Below are 12,043 nucleotides of genomic sequence, written 5' to 3' on the forward strand. Positions count from 1 at the left end.
ACAAAATATTTATCAGGTATAGGACAGCAATTTATTTCTTCTACCATAAAAGAAATGTTTAAAATCCAAAAGACTCATACAAGATCATTAACACTTGTTAATGACATAGGAATTAATGACATAGTAATTCGTTACCTATTATACTGTCATGAAAGGTGAAGGCACAAATATTTCTCTTTCACCCTTAGACCTACACTGTCTGTGAAACTCCTAAGTCTAGCTGTACTGATAAGGTAGGGCATGGCTTAAGTTTTCCTAGTTCTTTTAGATTCAGCATCCTCCTGGAAATGATGCTTCTCCTCCAAGAAATGGTCCTGTTGTAGGAATTGGATACCCAGTACCCTCAGGAGCTCCCAGCCCCTTGAACTCACAAGATTACCACCAGATCTGGAAATGTCTGTTTCTCAGGAAAGCTGTTTGTGACCTGGGCTGAGGGAAAGAAACACAAAATAGAAGAAACCAGGGACTTGAGGATCAGGGACTTCAGCCTCAAACTCACCTAGGCAAGCACATGTTCTTGTTGCCATGTACCTGCAATGTCAGTTACTGTCAGAGGAGTGGGGGAGGTTGGAGGGTAGGATAAATAATCCCTCCCCGACTTGTAGCTTTCTAGACATCCTAGGGAGAACTGGAGTTGGTTTTATTCCAACAAAGTGGCTACTTGGAAAGAGAGAAGAAATGTTTCTCCTTACTCTTTATAACCCACAGACTGACTTTACCTAGCTCCGTCAATCTTCTTTAACACACCTTCCAGTCATGGGTAACAAAAAAGGATTGCTGCACCATCCCAAAGCAAAGCACCTCTCCTTCAGCAAAAGGTTGCTTTAGTCCATCTCCACAGATTCAAAGCACGTGCTCCATGGGATCACCCCGATACATTTATAACTACATAATAAAATAAAATTGGGTATATGAGCGGTTTAGGAAGGACTAGCACCTCTGGTGTGAGGATTTGCTGACTTGGTCTGCTCATGTAACTTTGGTTTCCACTAGTGACTAAACTCTCACTTGTGGCTCTAAGAAGTTGCATCACACTTAGCAGCCATACGCCTATAAAATGGCTTGTCCCAAGAGAAGCCTATTCTAATCCACCTAGTTATTAATGCTTCTTTCTCTCTCATTGGATTATCTTGAATTTATCTGTTTATATGGTGGTAGCCTCTAGTAGACCATAAACTTCTTGAGAACAGGGAGTGCTTTTCATTTCTGTCTTTGTTATCCTCAGCTCAAGGAACATTGTTTTTCACTTAATAAGTGTTTGTTGAATGAATGAAATGACCTTTGTCCCCATCTTGACTTCTCAAAATGTTAACCATCCCTCAAGTTCTAGTTCAAATGTTACCCTAGTCATAAGTGATTCTCTCGCTCCTCTGAATTCTTTTTTTTTTTTAAAGCAATCGGGGTTAAGTAACTTGCTCAAGGTTACACAGCCAGTTATTTATGGGTGTGGTGCTGAGTATCTGAGCCCGGATTTGATCCAGGTCATCCCGACACTGGAGCCGGTGCTCTTACTCACTGAGCCACCTGGCTGCCCCTAAGCAATTGGGGTTAAGTAACTTGCTCAAGGCTACACAGCCAGGTGTTTCTGGGTGGGTGCTAAGTGTCTGAGCACGGGATTTGATCTCCAGGTCTTCTCAACACTGGAGCCGGTGCTCTTACTCGCTGTGCTACCTGGCCGCCCCCCTCTCCTCTAAATTCTTACAGTATTTTGTTCTGCATCCTGGGCCATAAGCAGTTGTCTTGACTTTTGTCCTGTCACTGGACTTTATGACTGTGGAAGACAGAGTGAGGTTATTCACTGGCAAGTCAAGACATTACCAATCACATCATGATGTCATTGGCATCTTCAAAAATGAAGGATGAACAACAATAATGTAATAATAATGATAAACACAGAAAACTGTTGGTTTTTCCTTTTTTAAATTATTGTGATGACCACAAAGTCTCTATTACCTAGCAATTCATTAACAGGTGGCTAACCACAGAGCACAAATCTCAGAATTCACATATAGATTTGATTTGGGCCCACCCTGAAGAAGCCATAGGAGTGAGGGGATGTGTGGAAGAATTTGTCTCCACTCTGAAGATATGGAGGAGTTGGACCAGAAGCTGAAAAGCTCACTTCCTAACAGAGTGGTCCTGAACCATCTTTGGATTTGAGGTCTGGGAAAGAGAGATCATTTTTAGATACTTCCCCTAGTATCTAATAGAATGCACAGCACTGTTGATTGACTGCTCAGATAAAGAGCATCCAAAGTGGGAGGCATGCTGACCTTGGGCTAGATTTTCAAGAGAAGTGTCAGATATCCTCAGGAGTCCTAGGAATGGGATAAACAGTCATTTATCTCTGCTACTTTTGCCTTAGTCCTGCCTGAAGCCAGAGAAGACATGAGTATTTGCCACAGTGGATGTAATTTTTAAAGTTAGAGATCAGCTGCCTTTTCTTGGAATATCATATTAGACATTTATGTGGACCCCTGAATTTTCTGATGGGGAAATGACAAGAAATAGGCACCACTCTTATTGCTAGCTTTTCAGGCTGAGCAGGGCTGACATCTGTAAACTGGAGGGCTAGATTTCCTTGTCAACATCCATTTGCCTGCCCAAGTCACATGAGCCCAGGCAGACAGTGATGAGTCATAGTTAAGTGAGAGCCAAATTAAGAAAATACAATGCATCTATTCCTTCAAAATTAGATTTTTAGAGAAGATTTTATTTCTCTCAGAATCAGCAAGAGCATCCTAAATGACCATCATATTACTTAGATAACACTAAGTGGCTTTTCCTTTATTCATAAATAATCACATGGAATGGTAACTTCTTTCTCCTTTACCGGAAAACCACCTTGAAATTTGGGGATTTGAACCTACAGCTACTTAACTTAAATGAACCTTATGCTCTTTTTTTTAACTTTTCTTTCATCACTTGCTTTTGATCAGCATAACAAATTGTATCTTAAAACACATCAACATCTTCTCAAAAGATCACATTGTTCTACTTGCTTCCAGAGGCCAGGACCAGAATTAATGGGCAGAATTTGCAGAGAAGGAAATTTCAGCACAATCTAAGGAAAATTTTCCCAAGAGTTATAGTGGTCCCAAAGAGGAAGTGATGGTCAGTTCCCTCTTTGGAGGTTTTCCAATGGAGGCTGAATGGCTGCTTGCCAAGAAAGCAGATTTCTATTTAGGGATGGTTTGAACTAGATGGCCTTTGAGGTCCCTTTGACTCTGAGGTTCTGTGATATCCCAGAAAGGCATATTCTTCTGACAAGAGTTTGGACCAACTTATGATACTCCTTAAGACATTCCCTAGGAGGGCGGCTAGGTGGTGCAGTGAATAGAGCACTGGCCCTGGAGTCAGGAGGACCTGGGTTCAGATCCGGCCTCAGACACTTAACACAAAAACTAGCCATGTGACCTTGGGTGAATCACTTAACCCCAATTGCCCTCCACAAAGCAAAAAAAAAAAAAGACATCCCCTAGGCACATTCTAGAGCCAATATCTACTTGACATCAATACTTCATAAATTGCTCTTGCAAATTAGTTGAGGGGAAAAATTGGTCCATAAACTTCACTGACCAGCTTGTTTCTTAAGAGGAGCACAGAAAACAAAATTAGTGAGATTAACATTCTTGTCTTCCAGAACTGTCTTTCTTTTTGCTTGTAGTTATATCCCCCAGTCTTTAAAGTAGTGCCTGACACATAGTCAGCACTTTATAAATGCTGCTTGCCTTTCTTATTCCATTGCTCGTTTGTATTCACCCCAGGAGTGGGTGAATAGCTATTTGATAGATAGCTCTGCAGAGTCCCCTACTCCCTACCGGTTTTATTGATTTATTTCTTCATGCAATTTTATCAGAGCCATTCTATCTCCTTTGTTGGTACGATGATGTTCCAACACAGCTGCATCCACTCTTTTGACCCATAAGGCTGATTGCAGCAGTAGGAGAAGGGGGCTGACATCAGACACATGGAAGTACCCAGATGTGTGGTATTTAATGGCAAAAAAGACCAGGTATTGAAAGAGACATGATAGCTGAGGACTGTCATCTTGTAACTAACAGTATGAGACTTAGGACAGTCAGGCAACATCACAGGTATGTTAGCCTTTGGGGTATTTGATTAGGGCTTTGTTTCAGTTCTGGGATTGCAGGAACAGACAGGGACATAAACAGACCTCAGAATGTGGTTCATAAACCCCTGGTTGAGGGGAGGGGGAGGCAGAGATGCTCATACATCTCTGTTTGTTCATACAGTTACAACTGGAAAAATTAGTGACATTACTACAATCCTCTCTAATCTAGTTGTGTTTGCTACTTGTGTCCATGATGAGGAGATCTATAATAAGAAACTGACCTTCCAGGTGGGCCCTCTCTACAGCTCTTGTACTATGGCTGGAGACTAAAGAGAAGATAAGGAGACCCTAACCTTAAAGGATTTTGTGCCTTCAGGGGACCTGGACAAGTAGAGTTGATGAAAAGTATATGTTACTTACAATTAATGCTTCTACTTTTACTGTGCATCTAATAATCTAATTAAACTATGTGTTTATATTATGACCATCAATGAATAAATAAAGCAACATGATGACCAGAAGAAAGTGGCATGGCTAAGTAGATGGGGGCCAAGCCAGAAATTGAATGTATCAATCAGGTTCATTCTAGGACATGACAGGGATGTAGCAGTTCAGGGGTCAGGAGGTATTGGGGGACGATAGGGAGGAAAGAAGTGATGCTGGTTGATTGATAGTCCCCTTTACTTCTTGACTGTTAACAGAATCCAGACTATTCCATTATACTTAATAGACTAATTTTAATCTGACTTTGTGGAGATAGCCCCTCTAGATGGGACTATCCCAGAAGATATAAAGGCTTTGTGGTAGAGTAATTGTTTGTTTTGAGCATGTCTAGGGGTGGTGCAGCAGTGAACCATCACCTGCAGCAACTCTGACTGGTGTTTCTTCAAGGAAGACAGGTTCCTTTTTACCGAAGAAGTTCTGCAAACAGGACAGGCCTTAGGCACAGTTATGACATAGGAAAAGTTTATCTCCAGTACCCGTTACCTTACCTTTTTGTGCCCTTTCCCCCTTCACTTTTAGGGGTCTTGTTGCTTAAGACAGTCCTTTTATGATACCCCTTACCATTTGTCAGAGAGGAGAGGATTTTGATAAATTAATTCATATCAGAATCAGAATCATAGAATGTTAGATGTTAAATATTAGGTCAACTCCATCTTTTTTAAATATAAGGAAATGGAAGGCCAGAGAGCTAAAGCAACTTGCCTGAGGTCAAACAGGTTGTAAATAATATGGCCAATATTTAAACCCAGGTCATCTTATTTTAATAAAATTATAGAAGATGGAAGAGTAAAGGAGTGGCTTGATCAAGTTTAACAGGGTAGTAGGGTGAAGCCTTAGACAAAAGTACAAATATCCGTCTTTATTGCTACCACATTTGGGATGTTGATGCTATCTCCTTAATGGAATGTAACTAAGTACACTTACCCTAGGGTACCAATTGACAATGCATTGAGGATAACTGATTGAGACTCAGCTCATTTACAATTGAGCTACCCTCTTGGACTTGGACCTTTAAAAGGGAACAGACAAAAAATTGGAGAGAATGGACAGAGACCAGGATATGCAGAGAGAGTAGATATGTTGCTGAGTGAAAGGCACAAAGCTTATCTTTACAGTCTTTCTTCCCCTCAACCCCATTGGTGTATTGATAAATGTTTAACAAATAGCTTGGGAAGGGGGGAGGCATATACCTTCCCTACACCCACCTTTAAGTTTAATCTGAATTGTTAACATTTTCCTGATCACTTTCTTAAATCTAGACAATCAATAAAACAATAAATCAAACTCTGGTGTGTAGCATTTGCTGTTTTCAAGGTGCTCTCACTAAAAATTAAATACTGGCTCTTCTGAGCTTGTTTTGAACTAGTTATATCACAACCCTGTCCACCCTTCACTCCAAGGAGAAGGGAGCTTCTCTGCCCCAAAGGTAATATCTATGGCAAGGCAACATCAGAATGGAGAAAGAATTCCCAGACAAGGATAGTGAAAGATGTTTTGAAGCAAATATCCTGCAAATAGGAGGAGGAGCCATGTGACTATGAAACAGAAAAAGTTGTGATTTGGAAGAGGAATTTAGATAGAATTTGTCTTCTATTAGTATTATGAGTTAAAAGGAGATCAAGTCCCTTTTCACTTTCAAGAGAGCCTCAACCTTTTAAGTCCAGAAGAACATGGAAGTCTATGGGGGGAAGGTAAAGGTCCCCAAAGAGAGGGAAGGAGAATCATCTTGGCAATTTATAGGCTCATATATGAATCCTTTGCATTTTCTATTTTCTGTGTGGAGAAATAAAGCTTGTTCTGCATTTCATGTGGTGCTAGCCTGAATGCTTACATGGATTCTGAGAGTACTTTTATGTTATATGAGATGTATACTCAAGCTGATGGTCCCTGGGAACATTCTAGGTGGGGGTAAGATGACCCAAATTCTGATGCTTTCCAGGAAACATTTATTGAATGCATGAGCCAAGGAGAGTGGTTTGTGAAAAAACATTCTTGGGGCAGCTAGATGGCTCAGTGAACAGAGCACCAGCCCTGGAGTTAGGAGGACCTGAGTTCAAATTTGGTCTCAGACACTTAACACTTACTAGCCATGTGACCTTGGGCAAGTCACTTAACCCCAATTGCCCTGCCTTCCCCCCTCCAAAAAGGAAAAAAAAAAGAACGAAAAGCATTCTTACAATTGAATTTGACCAAATAAACCTAGAGCTGAGGTTCTAGGATGCAGGTGCCATAGTCTTTATACACCTCACTTATTTTACATATGGAAAGATTAGAGCCCAAAGAAATGAAAAGGCTCACTCAAGTTCCCATACTGAGTAATTGTCAGACCTGCGTTTCATACCCAGATCCTTTGATTTCAAACTCAGTCCTCTTTCTAACCTGGTCAACTCTTCTAAAGGCAAGCTGTGGCAGTGGCCACCAACCCTCATGTCATTTTTAGCATGCATGCTATAATTTCCAATCCTTGCCTTGCGACTATCCAACAGTTTTCACACCTGTCTTGTGTTAGTCATTTTCAAAGGCTAAAGATGGAGGAAAAGGACATCATGAGGCTAAGTTGAAAAGAAGGAAAAGCATACAGAGAAGTGGGGAGCAAAGAAAATGAAATGGGTCCTTCTCTAAACAGGCTCTCACGTAGATTGAGGGAAAGTTAGGACTGAATACATGTAGTTACATGGGAGGGAGTTGGAAGGGAAGGGGTGTGGGAAAGAAGGGTGTGTTTTGAGTGTGCTGAGAAATGGGGGTAAAAATGCTGACTTGATCATTAAAATCAAAGCCAGTGAACTTGTTCACACAAAATCATCAGGCGTCAGCTCAGTATCTTTGTTAGAATCAGGGTTCTGATGGACAGCTTGTTGGTAGATGGCCCACAGCTCACAGCTGACTCACTGTCTCTAAGTCTCTGTGTCAAGATGAAGGCTTATTGTTCATGAAATGGAGCTGATATAAGACCAAACTTCAAGAGAAAGAATCTCTTTGCCTTTCATTTCAAGGAGTCTCAAGGTATGATGTAAACTAGGTGAGACAGTGTTTTAATTCAACCACGAAAACCCAAGTGAGAAGCAACCTAGCATATAGTAGATGGTAGACTAGCCTCAGTTAGGAAAACCTGGTTTCTAACCTCACCTTTGATGCCTAGTGACTGTGTGATACTGGGGGGCAAGTCACTTAACCTCTCAATGCCCTCAGGCAACCTTCAAGCGCTTGGTTTTAGGGGAAATTTCCACAATAAGGAATTTCCTACACATTAAATCCAAGTTCAAGCCAAACCCCCTTTCCTCCCCCATTCCTGGTGACTGGTCCCTTTGAAGTGTCTATGATTTGTCACATTCAAACCACAAAAACAACCACCTCCCTCCCTCTACTTTATTTTTCTCTAGGAGAGGGAAGAAAAGCTTCACAGAAACCTACCTCCTAATTAATTACCTCTTTCCTTTCTCCAAGATACTACAAGGCGATCATTGAAATACTTGTTTTTGTGAAACCACTATCACTTCTTCAAAGACAGTTTCTCTCTGCTGTTTCAACTCAGGTCATGATCTCAGGGATTAGTTACATAGTAGCCCCCTTTAAAAAGTCAGGCAGTTAGAAGGAAATATAAAACAAAGCCTTTCCTGGGGACTCTGGAGAAGAGAGCAGAATAATAGGAAGATTATATTTTAATTGCTCAAAGGGAATAATAAACTTCTATTTATTTATAAAGCAACATTTCTCAAACCACAGTTTCAAAATCAGAGCGTGATGAATGCTTCTGCCAACCAGTTCCTGCTTCAGTCACATTCCCCCTAACCCCTAAAAAAACCAAAACAAAAACCAAGGCCCAAACTCAAAGAGCAGAACAAATTCAGTGTTTTTCATTCAGCCAAGTTTTTAGAGCTTCCAAAGCAAAAGGGCATGTCTAAAGTTACTTACCCTAAGACCAGTAAATCCTGAGGAGGAAGAAGGAAGGAGAATGTCAGCTCACAGTCTCATTTTTTCTCAGCTAAGTGACTGCTTTTTGCTGACCTGTCAAATTAGAAATGTGCTCCTTCCTGACAGCATTTCAGACATGGCTTTGGCAAGTATTTTGGAACAGGAAAGAGTCCTGTTTGCTCTCCAAATACAGGCCTCTTAGGCCCTGATTCTCTCAACATGCATTCTTAGCTTGGAGTGTCCCCAAATGACTAAAAATTGGCAGATTCCTTTTCATTAGCTCCTCACTAAACCTTCAGGGACAGGGAAGGGGTTTTGCTAAAGACTTGGCTCCTGTCTGTGTTAGAGAGCTGGCTAGTTACTCAGAGTTCACTGAGTGAGACAGACGCTTTGATTCTGGGGTTCATTCCATTTGCTTGGCAACTGAGGAAAATAGAGCAGGACTGGTCTGTCTTCCATACAGTGGGTCCTCTACTTCCTACAGGGAATGTTCATTTATGATTGCATATAATTTTATGTTTTTGTTGAAAGACCTTTGCTGAGTGAGTACAATGCCTCCCAAAGGCTCTGGCTAAGTAATGATGATGATGATGATAGCATTTATATAGTACTTTAAGGTTTGTAAAGCACTTTACATACATTATCTCATTTGATCCTTACAACAGCTCTGTGAGGTTGGTACTTTTATTATCCCCATTTTACAAATGAGGAAATTGAGGCTGAGCAAGGAAAGTTAAGTTACTTTTTAGGGCCACACAGTTGTATGTATCTGAAGCAAGATCAACTCAGGCCTTTCTGAATCCTACACACTATCCACTGGGCCACTCAGCTGCTAAAGTCTTGGCTTCTGCATCATGACCATTTCTGTCAGTCTAAAAGCTGCAGCCCTCTAAAAGTTGAGCAATTGTACTATATACTTTCTGAATAACAAGCAGAAAAAAAAAGACAGAAGGTTTAAAAAGCTTTCCAGGAAACAAACTATATCAGACTAGATTAGGAAAACTCAGCCAATGCATGTTTTCTGTTTTTAATTAATATTTCAGTATTTATTTTGAATGAAATTCAAATATTCCAGATAGATATTTTCCTCCAATATTCCTGGTTGTCCTATAACTGACATCAATGGTCACACCATGATCAAGAAAGGTTCATTATTCTGGCTCTGTGTCCTTTTGATGCTGATATTCATGTTGCTGTTTAATAACATTACTGCCTCCATCCCACACAGTGTTGATGCTGCTTCACTGATAATTCTTGTTCTGGCATTCAGTGTGTGAAAATTAGCTCATTGAAAACTTCATACACACTTTAAAGGGGAGTTAAAATTCATTTCAAGTGCACTTCTTTCCTCTGTTGTGATAGGATTACAAGATCAAAGGTTAAGACCTGGAGAGTACTTCAGAGATCATCTAGTCTAAACTCTTCAGGAAATTGCAGAGGCCCAGAGAAGGGAAAATAAGTTAACCAAAGTCACATGGCCACAGAGTCAAGATCTGAACCCACATGCCCTTTGATTCCAAATCCAGAACATATGCAAACATTATACATGGAGAAAATTTCATAATGACCTTATGCAAAAGTGTGTACGTGTGTGTGTTTTATTATTTCATATTAAGAAGGATCATTCAGGAGGAAATTCAAGAACTGGGTGGGGCAAACCTGGTGGAGAACATTTGGATGAAGGTCAATGGAGGGACCAACAGAAGTAGTTTTGTCAGTATAAATACTACAGACCACTTCGACAGAAAGAAGAAACAGTGGAAAGATTGAAGGAAACAACCTGGAGCTGATGCACGACATAGTAATGACGGGGACTTTAATAAAACCCAGATATTGGTCTGAATTCTCTCTTCCGTCAAAAACATATCAACTAACAACTTTTTGACTTGACTTAATGGTAATTTCATCTTTCAAAAGAGGAAAGGAGAATTTTATTAGGAATCTGATTGTCATCAACACAGAAGAACTGGCTACTAGGATGGAAAAAATAGGAACGTGTAGGAGAAGTAACCAGTCTCCCTTAAAGGGAGTAATATAGTACTAAATGTATAATGTAGATAAGATATTAGACAGCTATTTATTTTCTCCCCACCAAATAAATATAAAAACATAAAAAACCTCATATATATTCATTGGCAAAGACATAAAATATGAAAAAATAACTCAGTAAATTCTATTATACTCTTCTAAGAAGTTGATAATCTAAAATATTAAATGTTAAAATATAAATCTGAGGTTCCCAAATTTATTTATTATACTGCCCCCCTTTAAAAAAATTACTCTACCTCTCTGGAAATCTTTAACCTTTTAACATTTTTTTGGTAATTTGCATCATTTCAAAAAATGTAAATTTTTTTAAAGTGACACATCTTAAATTTAATAACATTATAGAATTGTAATTTTTCCTTGCATTGAAATTTTGGTGATACAATATTGCATCATGTAACTGTACAGTATCATGCTGTAAACAAGTCATTACACACACATATTCCTGCTGGTGCATGCTGGACTTCCTGACAAAGTGTGATACACTTGCCTGCCAGCACTTGCTTGTTAAGACCTGTCAGTGGACTTGATCACTGATCAGTTATAACTTGATTTTGTGTGTTTATTTGAAAAATAATATAATCACTATGACTTTAACTCTGTTACACAACAAATGAAAATGCACAAATGGTTTTTCAAAAATTTCTTCTATTTAACACACCCAAGGCTACCCCCCCCCCGCCATCATTCCACTGTCCCCAAGGATGGTAACACCCACTTTGGGAACCTCTAAATGGTGTAGCTAAACAGATAGTTATTTCACCTTCACCTCAGCTCAGTATTGTCTGTGTTGTTCCTCAAAGTCCATATTTTATAGCAAGACATGGCATGGCTTGGACTCATACTCATCTTTTCCAAGAAGCATTATAGTAATGATAGAAAAGATAGAAAACTTCTCCAGGTACCATGCAGGATCAATGGAGGTAGCTGGGAACTTCCAAATTCATGAGGCTGTTGCCAAGACTAGGAAAAGCTATATCAGGTTTTCAATTCAAGTACTTGTGCTCAGAAAAGGAAATACAAACCAAAAGAGACAGTCTAAGTTTTAAGTTTCAGTTTCAGGCTCATCTAGGCAAGCATATGTGCAAAATACCACGTGTAAGCAGTACCACTGTTACCATTTCAAATTGGGGAGGAGAGCGTCAATATAATGATGAGATAATATTTTAAAGTGCTAGCATAGTGCATGGCATATAGTAGGTAATGTAAAAATGTTAGCTGTTGTTATCATTATTAAATAAACTTCATTAGCTTGCTCTCTATTACTTCCAGGGCTAAATATAAAGTCCTTCACAATCTAGCTATAATGGCCTAGTCGCTGTTCCTCAAACATGGCACTCCATCTCCCAGATCCATGTCTTTGACTGACTGATGCCCAGAATGCTCTTTCTCTTAACACTTACCTTTTAGCTTCCCTGAAATTCTTCAAGATTTTGCTCAAATTCCACCTTCAACAAAATACTTTTAAAGTATATCTTTCCTTTGATATTGTATTTATCTTGTATG

General features: G+C 39.7%; 1 long non-coding RNA gene across 1 annotated transcript in view; it reads right to left on the bottom strand.

Moving 5' to 3' along the window:
- Positions 1–8,737, bottom strand: part of LOC138170194 (uncharacterized) — a 15,574-nt gene extending 6,837 nt beyond the window's left edge. The window contains exons 1-2 of the long non-coding RNA XR_011170561.1: positions 8,492–8,737; positions 720–885 (exon numbers count right to left, since the gene is read on the bottom strand). This is a non-coding gene — a long non-coding RNA (uncharacterized lncRNA). The remainder of the gene's footprint in view (positions 1–719; positions 886–8,491) is intronic.
- Positions 8,738–12,043: the final 3,306 nt, after the last annotated feature.

The sequence above is a fragment of the Petaurus breviceps genome, unplaced genomic scaffold (genome assembly GCF_028583685.1).
Source record: "Petaurus breviceps papuanus isolate PSGF00001 unplaced genomic scaffold, PetGlider_PUasm1.0 38, whole genome shotgun sequence".
NCBI classification, from domain to species: Eukaryota; Metazoa; Chordata; class Mammalia; order Diprotodontia; family Petauridae; genus Petaurus; species Petaurus breviceps.